We start from the raw sequence: 13,423 nt of genomic DNA, 5'->3' as shown, positions 1-13,423 counted from the left end.
GTTTACTAACGCAAACTGGTGCACTGTCAAAATGCCAAATAATAATACTATACTTGCACAAAACTAACATCAGTAAAAAGTAGAATAACTACCTTAATTTGTGGCAAAAAAAAAAACATAATTTGAACATTCTCTTACAATCTTTTCAATAAAAAATCATTTACACAGAATTGCAAGTATTTAGCGATTTAAAAACTACTGGAAGGTATTTATATAAACGATATTCAACATAAAGTGACTTCTTTAAAAAGAGTTACATTATGTTTTGGATAATTACAAATAGTTTATAACCTAATGATTTAATTTTTGACGTGACAACGTCTTAAATTAGGTTGCGGCTCGGAGTCACTCATGAAAAAGTGTAACGCCGGTAACGTTACGATGCCCGTCCAGTGGGTCCGCCGCACGGGATAAAGCAGATAACTATGTTTATTCGTGAAAATGTGGAGTGCTTAGATTCGTCATTTACAACAACTACAACAATAAAGGTAAATAATTGTACACTGATATTTCATTATCGTAAAACTATGATTGATTGATTAATTGTTAGATTGACACAAAAGATGAGAAACTGAGTTTATAGGTTATGTCATACTATTGACAAATGTTGATAGTGTTAAGTAAATTATTAGTTTAAATCACTCTGCAATCAATCGTAATTCAGTCGATTGAGAAGAAACAGCGCGTATTGCTAGTCAAACATTTAAAATAACAAATTATAACCTCTAACCTGTCATAACAGTGCGACCAAACAAACGAACTAAACCGACCAATCACCACGTGCGGAGTTAGAATTTAACTGTGTTTTAGCAAGAATTTCAAATTCCAATTTTAGTAAATGTTTTATTCAACTTTACCATTTACAATAACAAATTTTAATTAATTTCAAATTATGTACAATGTTTTAGTAAACAAAATATATTTTCTATAGTTAAAATTTGTGCAATTCTTATTTTCATTCAATTCTTGTTCCTATTGTGCAATTTAATAATATTCATATCAATAAATATTCTACCGAGAAAAAGACGTTGTCACGTAAAATCTTCGCCCGTAAAACCGACTTTACAGGCAACCATAATTTTTTTCCTATGTTACAGATCTAGTTAGTATTTTGGAACTCCTTACTCAGTATATAACTAATTATATTCAAACTTTTGGCCTCACTATGCTAGTGGCATTAACGTCGGGAATTTCTTCTTTCAGTTTCTAAATTAGGTGCTTCCTATGACTATAAGCTACAAACAGTATTTGATTTAAACTATTTTTTTCCGGAGCCAAAGTTAAACTTTTGGTTGTACAATTTTTAGGTAGATTTAATTTTGTTATTACCTTTGTGGGCGAAGCGGAGATTCTTTGCTCTAATAAAGAGAAAGTGAATTTCGTTTTGTTAAATCTTCATGATAGTATTATAGTAGTTTAGGTGTCGTGTTTGGAAAGTGAATTTGTATTTTTCTAAGGTAATATAGTAGTTTTTACCTTCAAAATTTTTTCTGACAGGGCTTTATTTTTATCTGTTTTAAATTTAATAGTAACTATTTCCAAAAATTATATATATATATATATATATATTGATTTACTTTTGTTTTCGACAGCAACTTAACTGAACTTTGCCTGCTTATTGATAAATGTTTTGAGATAAAACACAATTAATAAGTAAGTCTATGTAGATTTCGACCCTGCAGTAGAATTACGGGACAGTTTTATACGTCTACACAGGTTTATTAAGTAGTGTCCAAGCTCACCTTTAACCAGTCCCCAATTAAGCGTTGTTTCTTTAAACATTTTGAGGAAGTGTATAAAATGTAAAATATTAAATATTTTCAAGTAGCAACTGAAATAAATTCAACTTTGAGCACCCTTCGAACTCTGAATTTCCTCTATATTATGTTGATGTAAGTAAAGTTAGACTGTATTTGACTATGCATTTCTTAAATTAAATACTTATACCAGAAAAGAAAATATGAAACATCATGTATGAGTGCAAACATACCTTTTATTTAAAAATAAATGCAGATTTATATTTATAAATCCATCTATCATGATTGATTTATTGTTTTTACAGTAAAATTTAAGTAAAAATTAATTTTTTTGAAAACAAGTAGTCTGTAACTTCAGACTGTGAAACTGTTACTACATACTTCTACGTCAATTTGTGTGATCGAGAGCGAAGTGTAGTAAAGTGCAATGTGCGCCCACAGCTGACGCCTGCTACATGTCCCGACATCTGACATGTCGGATCTTACATGTTCCTGCAACGCCTACATCTTTTATATTTGGAAACATATCGCATATATCTGAATATATAATAAAACACTTTATACAGAGAACTACTTTCATAACGCTTAAGAAAATAATTTTAAAACATGTTAATTTTGAATTGTGATTACATATGATTATTAGATGTTGAATATATCAATAAATTTTGTTTAATGTCTTTCTACGTCATCTCTTATTATTAGTTTTAACAATAAGACATCTTATTCACTCTTTAAAAAAACTGCTTACATGTTATTTCTCATTTTAGAAAGAAAACAAATATTTATGATATTACAAACATTAAATGGAGGGACAACTATCGATAGACACATCGATATACATTGACACAATATTAATAAAAATAATTATAAGTAAAAATAATTTATATAGTATAGAATATAGAAATACAAAATCATATTGCTGAAACAAGCGGATTTTTAAAAGAGATAAAAAGTGAATCAGCATACTATTGCGCGTTAATGATGCAATAATCTGTGTCCCCACAGTATGAGGTGGTACCTATCTAAGATTACCTGTATATCTAGATGTCATTAGTAACTACCTCCAGTATAAAAGTTAGCTTGAGATAATGAGAATTTCAGTAGACTATTATTTTAACTTTATATAGTATTAAGGTTTAAAAGTATTTTTCACTTGTTTAAGGTGTGCTGCACTTTGCTCTAAAAGTTGTAAGTACTAGTATTTTGTTTGTAAGAATTAACTGCAAAAAGAGTTTTAATAATGGAATAGTGTTGATTGCTTATAAGAATTTACACGTTTTCAGATATTAAAATGTGTTACTCATGTTACTCATAAAAGATCATATTTTACATTAATATTCTTTGAAGAATCAAGAAAAAAATTATTATTGATAAAAAGGACATATTTACATAATAAAAACTGTATTCGAAACATTTCAACTGTTCGTATAATATTTTAAAACAAATTAAAGATTTGCACTAATTAATAAAAGTTTTAATGGGAGTACTATGCCTATGTGGTGTGTGTGTGTGTGTGGTGTGTGTGTGTGTGTGTGTGCGTGTGCGCGCGCGCGCGCGCGCGCGCGCGCTCGTGTTAGGTTCTTTCATGAGGTGTAGAAATTCTGTTGGTCGCATGTCAAGTGTTTTGTGTAACACAAGAGTTATCTGTGGCAATGTGATATAATCTAATTATGTTCTTTCATGAGATTGCAGAGACTCTGCTGGTCTCATGTCTACTGTTTTGTGTAACACAATAATAATCTGTGTCCGTGTGATACAGCCTAATTAGTTGCATTTAATCACTGTCGACTGTGACCTACTAATTTGGAAGACGAGCGACACCAACACTCGCACTCACAATACTGTAAACCTCAGAGTTAGATGCTAAAACAAATTAAAGCATCACATAGATGCAATACAAGAGTAATCTGTGTCCGTGTGATACAGTTAATTATGTTCTTTCATGAGGTGTAGAAATTCTGTTGGTCGCATGTCAAGTGTTTGGTGCAACCACAAGAGTACGCTGTGTCCGTGTGATACAGTTAATTATGTTCTTTCATGAGGTGTAGAAATTCTGTTGGTCGCACGTCCAGTGTTTGGTGCAACACAAGAGTAAATCTGTGTCCGTGTGATACAGCTAATTATGTTCTTTCATGAGGTGTAGAAATTCTGTTGGTCGCATGTCAAGTGTTTGGTGCAACACAAGAGTACGCTGTGTCCGTGTTGATACAGTTAATTATGTTCTTTCATGAGGTGTAGAAATTCTGTTGGTCGCATGTCCAGTGTTTGGTGCAACACAAGAGTAATCTGTGTCCGTGTGATACAGCTAATTATGTTCTTTCATGAGGTGTAGAAATTCTGTTGGTCGCATGTCAAGTGTTTGGTGCAACACAAGAGTAATCTGTGTCCGTGTGATACAGCTAATTATGTTCTTTCATGAGGTGTAGAAATTCTGTTGGTCGCATGTCAAGTGTTTGGTGCAACACAAGAGTAATCTGTGTCCGTGTGATACAGCTAATTATGTTCTTTCATGAGGTGTAGAAATTCTGTTGGTCGCATGTCAAGTGTTTGGTGCAACACAAGAGTAATCTGTGTCCGTGTGATACAGCTAATTATGTTCTTTCATGAGGTGTAGAAATTCTGCATGTGGCATGTCCAGTGTTTGGTGCAACACAATAATAATCTGTGTCCGATATACATGCTTATTAGTTCCATTTACTAACTGTCGACTCTGACCGAGACCAAACTTGGAGACGAGTAACGCCATTACCCGCACTCACAGTACTGTTCTAACTAAGATTTAATTGCTAAACATAATTTAAAACTCAATTATTATGTTTTGTTAGTCGAATTCCATTTCTGTTACGAATTAACTTAATTATTAAATAATTTACTATATGGAGAATCCAAACAAGCTCTTCAATTTGAAACCGATAATCTTTTTTCTCAGACTTTTTTATATTAGAGTTTTGCGTCCTTTCTAGATATAATATTTTCCTTAATAAATGGAGGTCTTAATAGTTGCATCAAGTAGGTGAATAAAAATTAGAAGTATGTACTATTTTGAATTATTTAAAAGATTACAAGAGAGAAATATTTTTCAACTTTGAGTAAATAAAAGATAATTGGACTCAGAAGCATTGAAAATTAGGACATTTTTAATTGAAAACGTAAATTGTTTAATTAAAGTACAAAATAATAATCTCTCTAAAATAATTTGAATGACATTGTATATTAGAAAGTATCAATGCACGAGCAGTTCCTTACAGAAATAACCAATGTCTGGATTTCACAAACATTTTCAATTGCCCAATACATTTTAAATCCCGTTACACTGATCAAAAGTCAATTGAGGTTCAGCGAAGTTGGCAACAATAAATTACGTTATAAAACATGTATTTTTGTCTTTATACTTTATTGAATTATATAAACCTCGTACATTTTACATACCTGCCTTTTATAGTTTATTCATATTAGACTTTCTAATGCAAACAGATTAACTATTGAATTAATATTCTGATCAACAACACTTAAGTACCATGATAGTAGTCTTTGCAACAGTTGCAATTAGTTACATGATAATAATTGAATGATATTGTACGAGGAATAAATGAGTAATAAAACTAACTTTCTAAACGCTGTTAAGTTCAAACAAATATATTGCTATTTATATTTGAAATTCACTCAGCGATTGCTAATTAATACTATTTATAATTTAATTCTACACAGCGTTCAAGTAATTAGTAAATCTATCTAATATTTGTTAGATAAAAGTATTTTACACTTGAGAATTGTTTTCGTCGTTAAATTAAATCTTGCAAGCAAGTTGATTTTCGGAAGTAAAACAAGTTATTTTATAGTAACTTATCTTCGGTATAGTAAACCAGGTATTTTCTGAACAAAAATGTAAAAGAGGTCGGTTTACTAATTGTTTCAAGCCTCGACGGAATGTACACCATTAGCATCTTGAACGTGGGGTGGAAGAGCATTGAATACAACTATATGTTACAAAAATATCGGATATGGAAAAAATCTCATAAAGATAATAATTTCCAAATAAGTATTGTGATGTGAGAAGTTATAAATCATGTGTGTGTATAATTAACTATATTAACAAATTGCGTTTTAGGAAAATAGAAAATATTAGGTAACTTGTACTAGATGGGGGGGGGGGGGGTGGGGGGGGGGGGGGGTGGGGGGGGGGGGGGGTGGGGGGGGGGGGGGGTGGGGGGGGGGGGGGGTGGGGGGGGGGGGGGGTGGGGACTTTTAAAATTTAAAAAAAACGAATCATAAAACGATATCCAACATACACTCAGAAGTATGAGTTACATTTGTTATATATAGGGAAAGTGATATTTGGGGAAAGGGGAAATTCAGCTGACATTACCTTCAAGCCCTGGATGTACTTTCGTAATATCTCAGTTGATTTGGATAGTTGCAACATACCAATCAGAGTGATGAAAAATAATTTTAGTCTTATTGTCTGTGAGCGAGCCAGAGTACTCAGTCCTTCCTTTAATTCTCTATATATGCACTGTATCCGAATCGCAACTTTTTTAGTGATTTCCTATGAGGGTTTGTTAACTGATGTTTGTGTGAGCACGTAATATACCTCTATGAACAATAAAATTTAATATATTAAATTGAAAAACAGTAAAGAATACGAATATTAAAATTATTTAGTACAATCACAAATAACAGGCTGCTGCAAGTTAAATTAATAACCAACATATAATAACACGTTCAATGATGATACGCTTAAAAGGAACTATCCAAATCTACCTTATATTCTAATTTTTTTTCTCATTACAAAAAGAATTTGCTATAACCTCAAGAATTTGTATAATTACTATAGTATTATCATGGTTTGAGTATATATCTAATTTTAGAAATTATTTATATTTTATTTTGATGGTTTATCCAATGCTCCAATTTAGTATTCGTCTAAATCATTCTCACAAGATGGGGGAAAAAAAATTTGGTACCATCTACAATTGTGATAGATTTATCTAAGTGGGCGTTTTGCCTTGTTTAAAGAGTCTAGAATTCTACAAAAATCAACACGGGCTTATCATTTTATATAACTCATACCTTTTTTTCTTCCATGATAACTTTACTGAAATTGAACACCAAGAAGCATTAAATTAATTTTTATGTTTGAGTAGATTGCAAATGCTAAATTCTGGTTTGGAAGGTTGATTGGAAAATCTGCGATATTATAACAATGTTGATTATGTTTCCACTGATCAATTGGGGGATATGCGTTTCACACAGGGCAATATATCAAAACACACGGCCAATCTATATAACTCGTGCCTGCAAGTTGTATTACTGGTTAAACAGAAAGTTAATGTCTCTGTCGTGTTATATTTTCGCCACTCTACCTGTGAACTGACAGGTTGTTAAACTTAGTATACAGTCACTTGGTTAACTATTTCGTCCTGGATATTCTATGGCATTTTGCTGATAATGTATTAATTGTTTTTATATGAGGTTTTGCTCCTTTAAAATAAATAGTTAGTATTTATATTTAAATTAGAAATAAAACATCTATTATATTATATATGCTATATATAGTATATTATAATACTATCATATCAAATATTATATATATAGCTTATATATTGCCTTTGTAATAGATATTCTTTATATTACTTTTATCATTTGAGAATATTTTTCTCAATTATAGAACATAAACGTAATGATTTATATTTAAATAAGCTGTATTAAATTATGCTAAATGAGCCTGCATACAACGTAGAAAAGTAGTGAATTTGTACATAAATTTGCTCGCTTTAAGAAGTTAACTTGAACATAACGTTTTTATTTTAATGATACACATTTATTAAAGTTTTAAATTAAATATATTCTTTCTAATCATTATTTAGAATTCTGATTTTAAACGTTAAACTTAAAAAGCGTTAAATTTTAAAAATTAGTTTAAAATTTGTTATTTTCTATACCAAATAAACAAAAAAAATTATTAGTGATTTGAAAAAATTATTGACTTATAGTGATATTTGTTTTGAGATCATTTACGTCTTGCGAAGTCATTTAGGGAAATCTTGTTAGAATATTTATCATAACTCCTGATACAAATCAATTATGTACTTACATCTACTTGTGAATCTTAAATATAAAAATTAAAGTTATTTTATCTCAGGAAATTAGGGACTCATGGTTTGAATATACTCCATTTGTGATATTCACTACCCGTCTGTGCACATGCGTCGCACGCAATGTTCCATTGAGGGGATACAAAGAGACATTCTAAAACTAGCGATAGTCTTAGTCATGCCCAATCTCCTGATTCATTGTTTATTTTAGTTAAAACTAACAGTGTTTTTGGGTTCCCGGGGGCCCCCATCTGAGAGTCTACAAACCGTTTTTTATAAATTACCCGATTTCGTATTTAAAGTTTGTCTCAAAATTTCCAGGTTATTGTAATTGAATACCTCCACCGTCTGTGTAGGCAAACCTTTTAGATCTAGTAAGAAGAAATCTAATCTCCTTTGCTATTCAGTAGCAAATAATAGTGGTCTATGTAATTTAAAAACGGAAGTTTAAGCATATGTCAGTGTTTGAGGTTTAACAAGATTTAATGATGTTAGAAGCTCGCTGAAATCTGTTAATGGACTCATATTTTAGGGGCTTTGAGAGTAAATTAATGATTCAGGTTCGGATGAATCATGTTGTTTCAAACGTCTAAGGGGTGAGTATTCCTTGTTGCCTCGATCATGATAATATGTCAAAAGTAACATGTTTTTGAGTATTGTAAATTAATTTCATTCCAAAGTTCTTTTTGGTGCACAAGTTGGGGTTTACTTTGTTCCCCCTGTTCAAGAAGAATATATACTCAGATTTTAAAAAAGCCTTGTTCTGTAAAAAAGATAGAAGGTGGGTTTTAATAAGACATTTCTTAAAATCTGTAGTGAAAGTTAGAAAGTAAACTTGTCCAAGAGATTCATCAAAATATCACATTAGTTAAATCAAAATATCACATTAGTGTTAACCGATCAAGCACTTGCATACGTAATAATATATAACAAAATCTACGCAGTACTATTAAGTATTTTTCTACTAAAAACTTTTTGTATCGAGATGAACTTTGACTACATTAATTTTATTGTGTGCTCTAAAGATGTTATATATTTATATTCTATGTTAATAGTATTTATATTTTTATTTAAAGAATTAGAGGCAATTTTTCTTTACTGAGATTGCTTTAACATATCAATTGTTTTTACTTACAAAATTACTCGTTGTCTTTCCCTTTGGGAGGCTATAAATACGTCGAGTTGTGAAGGCGATACTACTTACAGGATAGGCCGTAGAGTATATAGTTTAACGCTTCTTTGTTGGGACCACTTCAAAACTTATGCTTTTATCTATACCACATTTTTTTCTCTAACTTATTTAACTTTCCAAAATTGCGATGGTTAAGAACAAGTCTGTTGACAAAAAGCTAAGTATACTGCTTGTAGTGTTTTTGTCAATATAATAATTGTTGTTTGGTTTGCCCTGAGCAAATACAGATTTTATCAGAATGTCAGATACAACTTGGTGTTAGATTAACTGAGGCAAAAGTACTACGTGTTATGACAATTGACGAAAAACTTCCATTCCTGATAACCCTCACTTTTTCAAAATTTAATATTAGGTTACTAATTTCGATTTGAATCCGAACTTTTGCAAAAGTTTTAGTTTTGAAACCAAAACCATCTGATAACCCATGTGTAAGCACTAAAGACAGAGCTTGTTAAAAGAGAGAAAGGAACTAGATACGTTATCTGCTTACTAATTTTTACCTTTGATGTGGAGGTACTATAATACAAAGCCTGATAAGAGAAATGTAGGATTCTTGAACAAGGTATCTTAACAAAACCCCTAAATGCTTGATGACCATACCGTGTTGACCGCCAGCCGTTCCATTTAGTGTATGAAAATATGGAAATATTGATATTATAAAAATAAATTAAATTAAATAACTAGTACAAATAATATAATATTATGAGTGCCATTTTCTGTAATAAAATTTTTAGCTCTAACAGGTTATTGGAAGTGATAGAATGTTAAATTTAATTAAGATACCAGAATAGATTATTAATAAGCCTTATTGTAGAACTTTTATTATATTAGATGCACATTGATATTCATGTCTTCACAATATAAGTGTAGATTATAAATAATTATATAAAAATAACATTTAATTTCCTTCATGTATTCCTTAGTTTCTGTATTAACTTCTGGGGACTAATTTGATCAGATTTAAAGCTTTATTTACATAACTGATGATGGTACTAAGAACAAGTAACTGAAAGAAAAAAGGACCACGATACTATAAATAGTTTTAGCCAAAGTAATTATGTTTTAGGTTTTTTATGCAACAGAATAATGATCAATTTTTAAAGCTTTGTTGGTTTTCACATGAGGTAAAGACGCTGGTTCAAGTAAAAATTTTAAATTGTTCCCATCCGAAGAGATGTTATATTATTCCATCGACTCAGGCCACTCTAAAATGCACACAAAGGGGACACAAAACCCGCACCAAACTTCCTTTAACTCTTGTTGTTGTGGGAAACTGCCGATCGGACCACTATATGTTTTCGGATTCTGCCATTTTATGGTACGTATTAATCATAAAAACACTGTTGGCAAACCAAAGAGTTCTTATTCATAGTTTGATAAAATTTTTCTATCAATCTCTTTCGTTAGTTGTTATGGCTAGGGTTCATCCCATTTGAATTATGAAGCTTTATTCTCAAATCTATAATAAAACTTGTAGATTTTCCTCATGAAATTCCACCACAAATGTTAACATAATTGGGAAACTCTAGGAAAAAAGAAATATAAAAGCAATCCCTAATGTGTTTGATATTGTATTAGTTAGACAAGATTTGTGAGATAATTGAAAACATTTGTTAATGGGTATCTTAGTCCATATGATATTTAAATAAATTACAGGTTACATTACAACTAGGTAACATTTTGGTGATCTTTAACTTCATTACTAAATTGATCTAAAGTAATCTAAAGACATATTTATTTTAGAATGAGCATACTTAGTTTTGCTCAAACAATCATTTAGATAAAAGTAAGGAGAAACAGTTTTTAGGTAAACTTAATGAGTAGATTCGGAATATAACTTTACCAGCCTGATTATTAGATGCTTTTACCTTGATCTTCCATATTCGTTGAAACTGTAAGCGATCTCGCATGGGAAAAATAACGGCTTTAAAAACCGTCAAGAATGGAAAGTTTATAGCACTGTGATAAATAAGAGTGCCAATCTCAATTTGTGTAATCATTGTAAAATGTTCCGTCTTGCTTCAGTTCGTTAGAGCCCTCCTCTAAGAGGCCTGATCCCTACTAAGTAAGGTTTTATATTGGAGATAGGAATCTTCCCCACGAACTGTTGGAATTGGTTTGATGTAAAAATGCAAACCTAAGAAAAAGTTCAACTAGTCGGCCCAAGCATTACGGAACTTCTGTTCAAATTTAAAATCAACACGTAATTGAAGTGTCTAGTAATTGTAAACTATTACTCGTTGCTTGTTATCTTACTTAATTGGTTATTTACACTAATATAGTAGACCAATGTTAAACAGTTATACGTTTTCAAATCAATACAGGTTAAAGTTGGTGATTGATTCTATTGCAGTAAATAGTTATCTCATAATGTTGTTTCTTGGATACCATCATAATCTCATACCTTATTATATTTTTAACTAATACGAGAAGGATGGATAAAAAAGAAAAACTAAAACTGGATAGTGTTGAAACAAAATAAAATAGTGTTAATTATTATACTAAAAGGATAGAGTCCAGCGCTGCTTTGCATGTATATAGTGTGGGACCCAATCCCTAGCCAAATGGTGCAGCTGCACTATATTATAGTGGATAATGTTTGCTGACGATATAAAAAGATTTAACTTGTAATTAAGTTGCCGGCAGGTCGGATCTTTTCTTTTTAAATTTTTTAACAATTATAATGCGACATTCCGTTTGCCATAGTTATGCTAAATTAAAATAACAGTTTCAAAAAGGCTTTAAATTTGGACAATATTTAATCGAAATCACTTATTCTTAAAAAAACTTAACCCTATAACTGAATTTTTGAGGTGTGGAAGGACAGATGACGAAAAAAACCGCTTAATGAAAAATGTCAGTTGTAAACAACAGTGTTGTAAATTACATCAAGTTCATACAGACTTGCAATAAATACTGTGAGGCTTCTTTTGAGTATAGGCGTATGTATGCCCCCATATCAGTCTGCCACTACCTATACTACAAATAGAGATTTCGTAGTTTAACACGAAGTTTCAAAAAGACTTAATAATGTTTCGGATCAATTTAGAATGTAGTTTGGCTATTCTAGTAATGTATTCTAGTTTTATTGCTGGGGGGCTGCAAAAGTATTCAAATTGAAAATTTTTGTATTGTAATGAAAAACTTGCAAATACGTTCAAACAACTCATCGATTCGAAAGTTCATCTTATGTTTTTTTTAACATAAAAAATTGACACTTCGTAAATTTAAATACAGTCTTGTACACGCAGTAATGAAAACAAACCAATTTACAACACATCTCTGCTAAGATTTTTAAAATATCTTTCTACGAAATTTTCATACGTTTTAAACGACATTTAAAATAATGTACCAAATGACCTATCTTGATTTTCTAGATTCAAACCTTTGGGCCCAAACCAAACCTCGTGTTTTAAATGTGACAAAAAACAATTTTGTGTACGTTTACCGTATGAATTTATTAGGGTACTAATTTATTTCATCTCTGTATGTCAAACTCATATTCAAAACCAACAGATGATTGGGGCGGATGGTCTGAAAAACACTGTATTATAGATCTTACAAGATACAGTTTGAAAAGTACTTGTTATTTCTATACTAGTCATTTTCAATAAGGAAATATATTTTGAATAATATATTTAATAATATATTAAGAATAATCTATTATATAATATTTTACTAATATATTATATATATGACTTTATATAATATTATCTAATTAAATAATAAAAATAATTATATTAAATAAATATTGTAAATTATATTATTTCGTGATAATGGTATAATATTATTTGACTTTGAAAGGATAAGATATTTTCGTGGTTGCAACGTTAATTTTACATTAGAAGTATGTTTAATGCAATGTACATCAAATTTTAAATACATGAACTTTTTAAATAACTTTAAAACCAAAAGAAAACTCGTGTAAATATTATTCCCACTACCAAATTCTTGTTGCAATAACCCGAGAAACAATTGACGAGATGATCCCGGAAAGAAAAACCAACAGGGCCCACTTAACAGTCACTGCTATTTTTATTCATTGACTTGGCAGCTTGCCTTCTGGCTTAGCAGTCAAAAACCCTTTCCCAAAACACTTTAAGTTTATTTTTGTGTAATCCATGTATTGCTCAATATAAAATTCACATTGTATTCATTTTAAATACTGTACTAAAGGTTATTCTGAGTAAGAACAGTGTAAAACCGTCAGGACGCAACCTGTACAGATGGACACCATTTTTACCCAACTGCAAAAGTTCACGTATTTTTCTGATAGGATTAAATTTATACTAGATGAGAGAAGAGAGGAGAGAGAGAGATGAGAAGAGAGAGTAGAGAGAGTGAGAGAAGAGAGAGAGTGATGTAGAGAGAGAGAGTAG

Source organism: Homalodisca vitripennis, chromosome 3 (assembly GCF_021130785.1).
Source record: "Homalodisca vitripennis isolate AUS2020 chromosome 3, UT_GWSS_2.1, whole genome shotgun sequence".
Lineage (NCBI taxonomy): Eukaryota > Metazoa > Arthropoda > Insecta > Hemiptera > Cicadellidae > Homalodisca > Homalodisca vitripennis.
This window is presented reverse-complemented; position numbering follows the sequence as displayed.